This window comes from Miscanthus floridulus, chromosome 11, assembly GCF_019320115.1.
Source record: "Miscanthus floridulus cultivar M001 chromosome 11, ASM1932011v1, whole genome shotgun sequence".
NCBI classification, from domain to species: Eukaryota; Viridiplantae; Streptophyta; class Magnoliopsida; order Poales; family Poaceae; genus Miscanthus; species Miscanthus floridulus.
The window spans coordinates 16,446,478-16,457,925 of record NC_089590.1 but is presented as its reverse complement, the minus strand read 5'-3'; positions in this window follow the sequence as shown (position 1 = coordinate 16,457,925).

Here is an 11,448-nt window from a genome sequence, read left to right as displayed (position 1 = left end):
AACAAATCAAAACAACCTATCCTTTGTGCTATCAGAGTAAACAGAGTTAGGAATTCATATTTTTTATAGCCATATTTTCAACATGGTGGCCTAATCCTCTTTTAATTAGTCAGGAAAGCTGCAGTTTTCTGTATACTGTAGAGGGAACAATTCTATAACTCCTTTGTACCACAGTGATTAGTAAAGGTTTATGAAGCAAACATGACAAATTATTTTTCAAAGGAGAAAGCTAAAACAAAGCTAGTCCGGTACCTACCCTACTGGTTACTTATTTATTCCCATGAACATCAAAAGGGTTTACTGAAAGTTGAATTGAGCATAAGTTTATTTTCAAATTAACAAAACAGAAATACGAGTCACTATAAGACATTTGCATTAACTTCATTTTTTAGGGGACTTTATAATGAGTCCTTAATTAACAAGGATGGCACTTAGTTTAACTAGATACATGCTGATGTTGCTACCATCATTTCAAATAGTGATATGGATTGGTATGTGAACACATGCATGAAGGTTCAAAAGACGTCCTTTGTTTTTTTAAACATGGATTTCCCTCATGCAAAACATAATGATTTAGTGGTAGTGATTACTGCTAATCCGAGTTAAAAAGACTTAGCTGTTTTGTCAGCTCTAGTTCCTCGCTGTTCCACCTACAAGTCTATCTGGTCGAGCGTTAAAGGAAGGTTTCCTAACATTACCAAGTTAACAGGGTATTTCTAAACTAAAGAAACTCGATTGTGCTACCTAGTCTCCAACTACAAGCATGGTTTGATCGACCATTGCTCTGATACCACTTGTAACACCCTGCATTTTCACTACCAAGGTAAAAATGCCGGCTTACGAGTTATTACCCAACAAAGCAAAGCCTTCTCGAATAATGACCTTAATCAAAGTGATGCAACTGAATGATGGTTAGGACCTTACAAATTTTGATACATTTAATATTGAAAAACATTTAATAAACATTACCTATAACAAATATAATAAGAGCTCCATCATGTTATACTAGAAATTTTGTGTGTATTGCATTTCTCATATGACTCCTGTAGATCGTGCACTTGGTACATCGTATTATCACAAGTTGTCTCTTTTTACCTGAAGGGGGAGGGTTAATAGCAAGAGTGAGGACAAAGTACTCAGCAAGCATATAATAAATCAATGAAATGCAGGCCTAACCATAGGTCATACCCATTCTCATTCATAGATCATTTATCAAAAAGTTGCATATTTTAATCTATTATCACCCATAAGTGAGAGCCTCCTATAGGCTCCTGTAGCCTCCATACCAAGAGACATGACGTGAATTCACGGTTTAACCCTGCGCAGGTTTGTATCACTTTACCCATGATTAAAGGGCAGACCCAGTGCTGGAGGCTCCCACATGAGTGGGGTCTGGAAAATAGATAAACCGAGACAAGCCTTTCCCCCGCAAAATCTGCGGAGAGGCTACTTCGAATCCACGACCTGGTGACTCAGTGAGATATCTTTCACCACTGCACCAGGTCTGCCCTTCACTTTACCCATGATTACCCTGACCAATTTTCCATTGCACTTCCTTTCATGCAACTCATGGTCAAGATACCGGACCTTCCCCAATTCCGTATATTATATACATCCACATTTATCCACGCGCTAATATATGTGCCTGGGTGTACTTCATCGATACCTGAATGGGGATTTATTTCATCACCCCAAACCTTTCCTCACAACCATAGGGAGTATATAACAACATTCATGGGTACCGAACTCGGTCTGTCCCAAACGGGTTCACTTGTCGACACGGTTTCATACAACCCACATAATGAGTGAGAAGGGTTTGGTCCTTATATATTCATAGTCGATGTAGAGAGAGCTCGACCCACCCTAATTCATCATCACATTCCATGAACTCTCTATACCGAATATTCAGTTATCATCCAGTAATCATTATCCATCATAATCATATTCATTTGGTTTAATTTAGAAAATATATTTTTATGCAAGTATTTTGGAAATAAGTTCATTTTATAAAAATCGATGTATCATCTGCATGACTTGCATGAGCCTTAAAAGGTGACACCAATCCATTCGTATTCTCCGGATGTCATTCCACTGTCTTACCAAGCTTCCTGTAATTAGTATATATATATTGGTATTTAGCAAGATGGAAAAAGAGTATATATATACTTATCTCATATGTAGCCATGTGTTCCTCCTGCTGTCAAGAAATAGCTTCCTGGTACTTAGTATCCATTATGCTGTGATTTATATAAAAAGAGATTGCGTAGCTGTGCTTAGTCAATCATTAATTTAATTTAGTATTGTTACGCTCCTTCGACTCACGTGAGCTGAACATGTACACGGTACTAGTGCATTGCAGCCCAAAAGCACACGCACAGCAACAGGGTGTTCTCTTCATCTCTCTCTCTCTCTTCATCTTCTTCCTCTTTCTTTCCCCCTTCTTGCATCCATGGCGTTCAAGCTACCTCTCCTAGATCGATGACCATGGTTTGATTTACTCCTCGATTACTCCCTCAAAAATCAAATCAATAGACTCTAGGAGCTATCTAATGTTAGGAATTTAGGCATTTTCATTATCAGTTTAATCCAGAAATATAACATCAGTAGGTTTGTGACAGCATATATATGCATGTGTATATTTCTTATAAACGCTACAGCATGCATAGATGATATACTGATTGATACAGTAAGAATACAAAATACAGTAATCACAGAGATTAGACTGTACCCAGCGGAGGGTCCCATGCCGAGGGCATCGGAGGCTCCATTTGCACTAGTTGATATAGTGCATTACTCGAAGTCACGGACCACAGTCGATGCAAGAAGACGTTCATAGTGCAATCCCACGAACAGATCATCAAGAAGAAGACGCCTTGACGTTCTAGGGAGAGGACGGATCCAAGAGCGATCTCCAGGAAGAAGATGGACGAGCAGTCGTGGATCGCTCCCCATAAACCGAATCGCCGCTTACCCCGTGCAGGATTCTCAGGCGGACGAGGGTTCCGGAGGCACCTGCTCTCCCGCTCCTCCGTGCGCGCAGAGGTACAGGACGAGGAAGTCAGAAGGCTGCTGATCTGTGGTTCTCTCGGGAGTGGTTACGGAAGATGGGGTCTGAACTGACGAAAGATAGGATATATGGCTGCTGACGGGGAAGAGACGATGAAGGCAGCGGAGAATCCTAGGAGACGGGAAGCGGAAGCGGAAGGGACGGTAACTGACGTAGTCAGTTCGCCTCCACCATCAAGGAGTGAAACTCCCATGATAATGTGGATTTAAGTAGCAAAAGACTAGCCACACCCGCCCGCTCGCTCACCGCCCACCTTCCCACGCCTCGCCCCGCCCACGGCCTTGGCCTCGGCCCAGCCCACGCCCACACCCACGCCCATGGCCATAGCCCGGCCGGCAGCGGCGGCACGCGCACACGTGTGGCACGTCTTTATCCTTTTCTCAGCTTCTCAATTTAGATGAATAATTTCCAACCATATAAGCTAAGTCAGCGTTCAGTCAAAATCTCGTATGGTATTAAACCATACAACACTTAATGTTACGCCCCATAGAGTTTTATTTAATTATTAAATATTATATGGGCCAAGCCCATATTATATCCAACAATCCCTACCAAAATCTAGGGTTTATAACAAAGTAGTCTTATAACCATATTTCTTTTATATACCAGTGTTTTGATGGAGACTGTTAAGTTGAACATCCATCTAGAACAATAGTTTCACTCAGTCACAACTGAACAATGGACTAAGCCTTGAATTGACAGTTTTGTATGAGGTGAATGTCACTAAAGTCCTTAGCTGATACTGGGCAGCAAAAGACATCCCCTCTATTTGAAACATATAAGTCATACTTCAGTGCCTTTCATAAGTATTTAGAGATCACCCAAATCTCATAGACTGTGACCAGTAGTCTGACTCATATAGGTGTGTTCCTCAAAAGATGTTCTGTAGGACAACATCTTTGCTTTGACAAACCACTTGGAACACATTAAGGCAAAAGCCAGCCAGCCTTACAGAAAGGAAAGATATGCATAAAAATGAGTCTTACTAAGGATGTTTTCTCACAATTTACTACTAACTTGTTTCACCGTCCTACTTCACGGGATCTCCGATCACATAGAACAGGTTATCACTATAGTAAATTTCAAGTGGGTCTCAAACCCATCTCTCTCGATGCACTTTCTATCACATTACATGACAGACCCTTAGTGAACCGATCTGCCAGATTGTTAGACGTGTGGACATAGTCCAACGCTATTACTTCACAGATTTTAGTTGTCTTTTAACATGCCTTGTGGACTTCATGTTATCCTTAGAACTGTTAACCTTTGTAATCACAGTCTGGTTATCGCAATTCATAGAAATAGCCGATATAGGTTTTTCAACAATCGGTGAATCCATAAGGAGATCATGAAGCCACTTAGCCTCAGATCCAGCAGTGTCTAATGCTATGAGTTCTGCTTCCATTGTAGACTTCATTAAGATAGTCTACTTGCAAGGCTTCCAGGAAACAGCGCCACCTCCAAGCGAAAACACATATCCACTTGTGGCATAAAGCTCATCAGCATCAAAAATCCAGTTGGCATCACAGTAGCCTTCTAACACTTTTGGATGTCTAGTATAACAAATACTATAGCTCATGGTCCCTTTTAGGTAGCGCATTACTCTCTCAAGAGCACGCCAGTGATCATCTCCCAGGTTTGACACAAATCAGCTCAGCTTGCATACTGCAAATGAGATGTTAGGCCTTGTTGCACTAGCAAGATACATGAGTGAACCAATGATCTGAGAATATCTCAATTGATCCCTTGCTATTCTTCGATTTTCCTCAATAGCACACTAGGGTCATAAGGTGTAGGAGTAGGTGCACAGTCACTAAACCCAAAGCAACTCAGCACCTTTTCCACATAGTGGGTTTGTAATAGAGTTACCCCACCATCATCTTCTCTTAGAAGCTTGATATTAAGAATAACAGCAGTCTCTCCCAAATCTTTCATCTCAAAATTATTAGTTAAAAATCCCTTCACCTCTTCAATCACTTTGAGGCTGGATCCAAAGATTAGTATGTCATCAACATATAAACACAAAATGACTCCTTCACCCCCACCATACCGATAGTACACACATTTGTCAGCTTCATTCACAACAAAGCCAACAGATGTTAAAGTTCTGTCGAACTTCTTATGCCATTGCTTAGGAGCTTGTTTTAGGCCGTATAATGACTTTAATAATTTATACACTTTGCCTTCTTGACCATTTGTCACAAACCCATCTGGTTGATCCATATAGATCTCCTCCTCCAACTCTCTGTTTAGGAAAGTTGTCTTAACATCCATTTGATGAATGATAAGACCATAAGAGGCTGCCAGGGAAAGCAAAACTCGAATTGTGGTCAATCGGGCAACCAGTGAATAAGTATCAAATAAATCCTCACCTTCCTTTTGAATATAACCCTTGGCCACAAGCCTTGCCTTGTACCTCTCAGTAGTACCATTAGGCCTAAGCTTTTTCTTGAACACCCATTTGCACCCTATAGGCTTGCACCCATAGGGACGATCAATAATTTCCCAAGTTCCATTGGACATAACAGAATCCATCTCACTCCGTTCTGCTTCCTTCCATAAGTCAGCATCAGGAGAGGAATATGCCTCTTCAACGGTCGTTGGTGTGTCATCCACAAGGTACATAATATAGTCATCACCAAAAGACTTTGCAGTCCTCTATCTCTTGCTTTTCCTGGTGACTATAGTGTTATCCTCCTCAGGATTTTGCACATAGGGTTCCTCAATTTGTTTTATCAGAGTAAAATTTTTATGCTCATGGGGAATTATAAATTCATGACTAGTTGTGTTAGGTGCATTTTTCATGGGAAACTCATTCTCAAAAAATGTAGCGTCTCTAGATTACATGATTGTATCAACAGCCATCTCAGGAACACTAGAGTTTATAATTAAAAATCTATAACCCACGCTGTGAATAGCATAACCAAGAAAAACACCATCAACAGTCTTTGGTCTAAGCTTTCACTTTTTATTTATTGGCATATTCACCTTTGCCAAACAACCCCAAGTTCGCAGGTAAGAGAGATTTAATCTCTTCTTCTCTCATTCCTCAAATGGTGTAATTTCTTTGTTCTTTGTGGGCACTCTATTCAGGACATGACATGCTATCAAAATAGCCTCACCCCACCATTCCTTAGATAGTCCCGCAGTCTCCAACATGGCATTAACCAAATCAGTTAGAGTGCGGTTCTTTTTCTCTGCAATCCCATTGGACTGTGGTGAGTATGGTGGCATCCTCTCATGAATAATTCTATGCACCGCGTAAAACTCAGAAAATTCATTTGAGAAATATTCTCCCCCGCGATCGGACCACAAATGCTTGATTTTCTTCTCAAGTTGATTTTCTACCTTAGCTTTATAGACTTTAAAATAATGCAATGCTTCATCTTTAGCTTTTAATAAATACACGTAGCAAAATCTAGTGCAATCATCTATAAATGTCATGAAGTATCGTCTACCGCCTTTAGTCAATTCGCCATTCATTGTGCATAAATCAGAATGAACGAGTTCTAATGGTGCCAAGTTCCTCGCCTCAGCAGCCTTGTGAGGCTTACATGGTTGCTTTGATTGTACACACACCTAGCACTTAGAATCTTTGACTAAGTTAAATTTTAGGATTAAATTCAGATTTGCAAGCCATGTGAGACAGCCAAAATTAATGTGACAAAGTCGTGAATGCCATATATTCGACTCATCCAAAACAATAACATTGTTCACTACTTTATTACACACATCATCATGCAAAGATAAGCAGAACAAGCCTCCGCAATCATAACCTTTTCCGACAAATGTTCTATGTCTTGACACAACACATTTATTAGACTCAAGCACAATTTTAAAGCCATCGCGACACATCTGAGAAGCGCTAACAAGATTCTTTTTGATGGAGGGGATATGCTGCACGTTCTTTAATAGCACCGTCTTTCCCGAAGTAAACTTCAGAACGACCGTACCAGCACCAAGAACATACACATGCGAACCGTTTCCCATCAGCAAGGCTCCACTCCTACCAGCCTAATAGGAAATAAACAAAGAAACATCAGCACACACATGGATATTAGCACCACTGTCCATCCACCACTCAGGTGAAAGACAAACTGAAAGAACAAAGGGTCTTTTCTTGCTTGAATTTGTGGTCTGGGCACGCACTTGCCCAATGCTCATCACTCCCGCAAACAAAGCATCCTCCACCTTTCTTGTTGTTTTTCTTCTTAAACTGTGCAGTCTGCTTAGGCTTTGCATTGTTGTTCTCTTGCATGTTTTTCTTCTTTTTATTATGAGATGCAAATGAGTTTTTCTTCTGCACCATATTGGCAGCGGAAGACTCAACTCCTTTTCCACGGTTGTCTTTTGCTCTCGCCCTCTCCTCAACATCAAGAGATCCAATAAGCTCAGCCATGCTAAACTCTTGTCTCTTGTGTTTTAGAGATGTGGCAAAATCCCTCCAAGAAGGTGGCAACTTAGCGATTATACCGCTGGCCACAAACTTGTCGGGCAACAAACATGGGAAATGTTCTAGTTCCTTTACCAGCGCCTGTATCTCATGAGCATGTTCAACCACAGAATGGTTTTCAACCATTTTGTAGCCATACAGCTGCTCCATAAGGTACAGCTCACTACCAGCATCAGAAACCCCAAACTTTGCCTCAAGAGCATCCCATAATTCTTTGCCTGATGTGCAAGATATGTAGTTCTTCTCATACTTGGAATGAAGTGCACTAATCACGGTGCCTCGAAATAGGTTATTGGTAGCCAAGAACTTTCGCTCCTCCTCAGGAGTAAACTATTCAGACTTCCCCTATGCGGCGTGATAGCAGTTCATCGCAGTCAACCACAATACCATCTTTGCATGCTATATCATAAAATTCTTGCCATCAAAATTATTCGGCTTCAAAGCAGCAACAAATCCACTGACAGAAAATTGCCTATTATTAGGTTTTTGGATTGTTAGGAATTTAAGCATTTTCATTATCAGTTTAATCCAGAAATATAACATCAGTAAGTTTGTAACAGTATATATGTGCATGTGTATATTTCTTATGAACGCTACAACATGCATAGATGACATACTGATTGATACAGTAAGAATACAAAATATAGTAATCACAGAGATTAGACTGTACTCAACGGAGGGTCCCATGCCGAGGGCATCAGAGGCTCTATTCACACTAGTCGACATAGTACGTTGCTTGAAGTCATGGACCATAGTCGATGCAGGAAGACGTTCGTAGTGCAGTCCCACGAACGGATCACCAGGAAGAAGACACCTTGACGTTCTAGGGAGAGGACGGATCCAAGAGCGATCTCTAGGAAGAAGATGGACAAGCAATCGTAGATCGCTCTCCAAAAACCTAATCGCCGCTTACCCTGTGTAGGATTCTCAGGCGAACGAGGGTTCTGGAGGCACCTGCTCTCCCGCTCCTCCGTGCGCGTAGAGGTATGGGGCGGGGAAGTCAGAAAGCTACTGATCTATGGTTCTCTCAGGAGTGGTTATAGAAGATGGGGTCTGAACTGACGAAAGACAGGATATATGGCTGCTGATGGGGAAGAGAAGACAAAGGCAGCGGAGAATCCTGAGAGACGGGAAGCAGAAGCAGAAGGGACGGTAACTGACGTAGTCAGTTCACCGCCACCATCAAGGAGCGAAACTCTCATGATAATGTGGATTTAAGTGGCAAAAGATTGGCCACGCCTGCCTGCTCGCTCGCCACGCCACGCCATGGCCTTGGCCTGGCCCATGCCCGGCCGGCGGCGGTGGCGCGCGCGCGTGTGGCACACCTTTATCCTGTTCTCAGCTTCTTAATTTAGATGAATAATTTCCATCCATATAAGCTGAGTCAGTGTTCAGTCAAAATCTCATATGGTATTAAACCATACAACACTTAATGTTACGCACCATAGAGTTTTATTTAATTATTAAATATTATATGGGCCAAGCCCATATTATATCCAACATCTAACCATCCTTCCCCTTCGATTTCTTTCTTTGTGGTGTGTGCAGGTCGGCGGCGGCTGCGTACTCCACCGAGGTGCCGAGCTCGGTAGCCCTGGTGCCCAGGCAAGGCCAAGGAACCTGTGCGTGCTGCTGTGTGGGGATTCAGACTCTGGCGACAAGTTCCCCAATCTGACATAGTGAGTGCTCTTATTTTTGTTTCTTCATGCTTTAGTTCATCGTCTGTAACTCTATAAAAAGCTATGAGTGCTCTAGATGTGCAGGTTCTTGTGTTAGAGTTTTATCCAAGACTCAAGTATTATGTGTGTGTACTTGTGCTAAAAGGAATACTAGTTCTTGTTCTAGTAACAGCTAGCACATCTTTTTTCTTGCAGATTGAACATTTTACCTAGTGTTTGTTTGATGTGCAAAACTAGTACAGTCAAGATATCTGTCCCCATGTCATGTGTTCTGTGCTCTTACTAGACAAAGGAATGTGCTCTTGGTAGACAAAGGAAAATTTTCTCTAGGTTGTGTAGGTGAAACCTCACCTTAATCTTGATGATATTTAGCTCCAATCTTGGGCTTGTTTCCCTCAAACACTCGCTCCTTCTTTTGTAGGTCTTGATTGCTTCAAATGCGCTTCCAGATTTTCTTGCAAGCACTTGGATTCTCTGGTGATTTCTTCTCCTGGTCAGCCCCCCTTCTTTCTCACCCCATGTCACTCTCCATGGTGATCAGGTCACCATATTGTGTTGGTGTGTTAGTGTTTTTTCTGAAGCAAGGAGTGATGAAGTGTTTTTGTTTGGAGGCCTTAGCCTTTAGTGGAGAGGTGAGAGCTGATGACTACTACTTCGATGGAGGCTAGGCTCCTTTCACCTGAGCCCATTTTCTAGTACCTCTCTTCCAGCTCTCCTAGATATTTTACTCCAAGTCATGGTTGGTCAAGGAAATTTACTGTGTGCGGTTGAGCTGCTGCTACTAGATTGGGTTACTCCATTCTAGAAGGGCATGGCTATAGCTCACTTGTACCATGTGGTGAAACTGTAGCTATAGTCTTGTGTACTATTGTACTTAAATATGTAAAGAATGGTGGTCAGAACTTGTTTTTGTGGAGTGAACTTGGTCTACAAGTGTACCTAAACACCATCAGGGATTAATAATTGATTTATGCATGTTAATATCAACGTGTTCTAAATTGTCTAGCTTGTGGTAATTGATTTTTGTTTACTGTGCACTTAGCTATGATTAACTATGAGCTAAAATGGTGGGTGTTACACCTGGGAAATCTTGTGTATGCCTATTAGCGCGTGAACCACCAAGTGAGTATGTCGTCACAATGAGGACGTAGCTTGCTGACGAGCAAGTGAACCTCGGGACTTGCCGGTTTGGTATAATTTTATTCCTCACTTGACCATTACATTTATTTACTCTTGCCTTGTGTAGTTGTAGTTAGCTAGTGTAGCTTAGTTGTTTAGCTGGAAGTAATTAATTGTAATCCCTCACTGGTGAAAGCTCTAGTTTGGTTTTGGTGAATTGATGAAACTTTAAGTGCTAACCTAATTTATCAAGTGATCATGAGATAGGTAGCACATTCCAAGTGGTGAAGCAAATGAAGATCATAGCATGATGATGATGCCATGGTGATGATCAAGTGCTTGGACTTGGAGAGAAGAAAGAGAAAAATAAAAAGCTCAAGGCAAAGGTATAAACCATAGGAGCTATTTTGTTTTGGTGATCAAGACACTTAGAGAGTGTGATCATATTTAGGTTTGATAGCCATACTATTAAGAGGGGTGAAACTCATATCGAAATATGGTTATCAAATGCCACTAGATGCTCTAACTCATTGCATATGCATTTAGGATCTAGTGGAATGCTAACACCCTTGAAAATGTTTGTAAAAATATGCTAACACATGTGCACAAGGTGATACACTTGATGGTTGGCACATTTGAACAAGGGTGAAGAAGTTAGAAGTGAAAAGGAGTTAGACTCACTAGTCACAAGGTGACCGGACACTGGTCTCAAGTAGATCGGCACGTTCGGTCAGGTGTTACAGCAAAGATGTTGGCGTCGGTCAAATGATCGGACGCTGGGTCGCTCAGCGACCGGACACTAGCGAGGTGTGTCTGGTCCTGTTGTTGGACAGCGCTCAGAGGCTAGGGTCTCTGACTGGACGATGGAAGGGTCTGGTAGTGCTTGACCGGACATGTCCGGTGGGAAAAAGGTGATTCTGGAACCTTACTGGAAACGACCGGACGATGGTGGCTCAGCGTCCGGTTAGTTATAGCGCAGCATCCGGTCAACTCAAGTTACCGTTGAAATCAAGACATGTGGCTGTCGTCGGGCGATCGGACGCTGAGGTCCAGCGTCCGGTCAACTTGACCGGAGCGTCCGGTCAGCCCATGTTGAGCCCAGTGAAGGGGTACAATGGCTCTATTTCGTG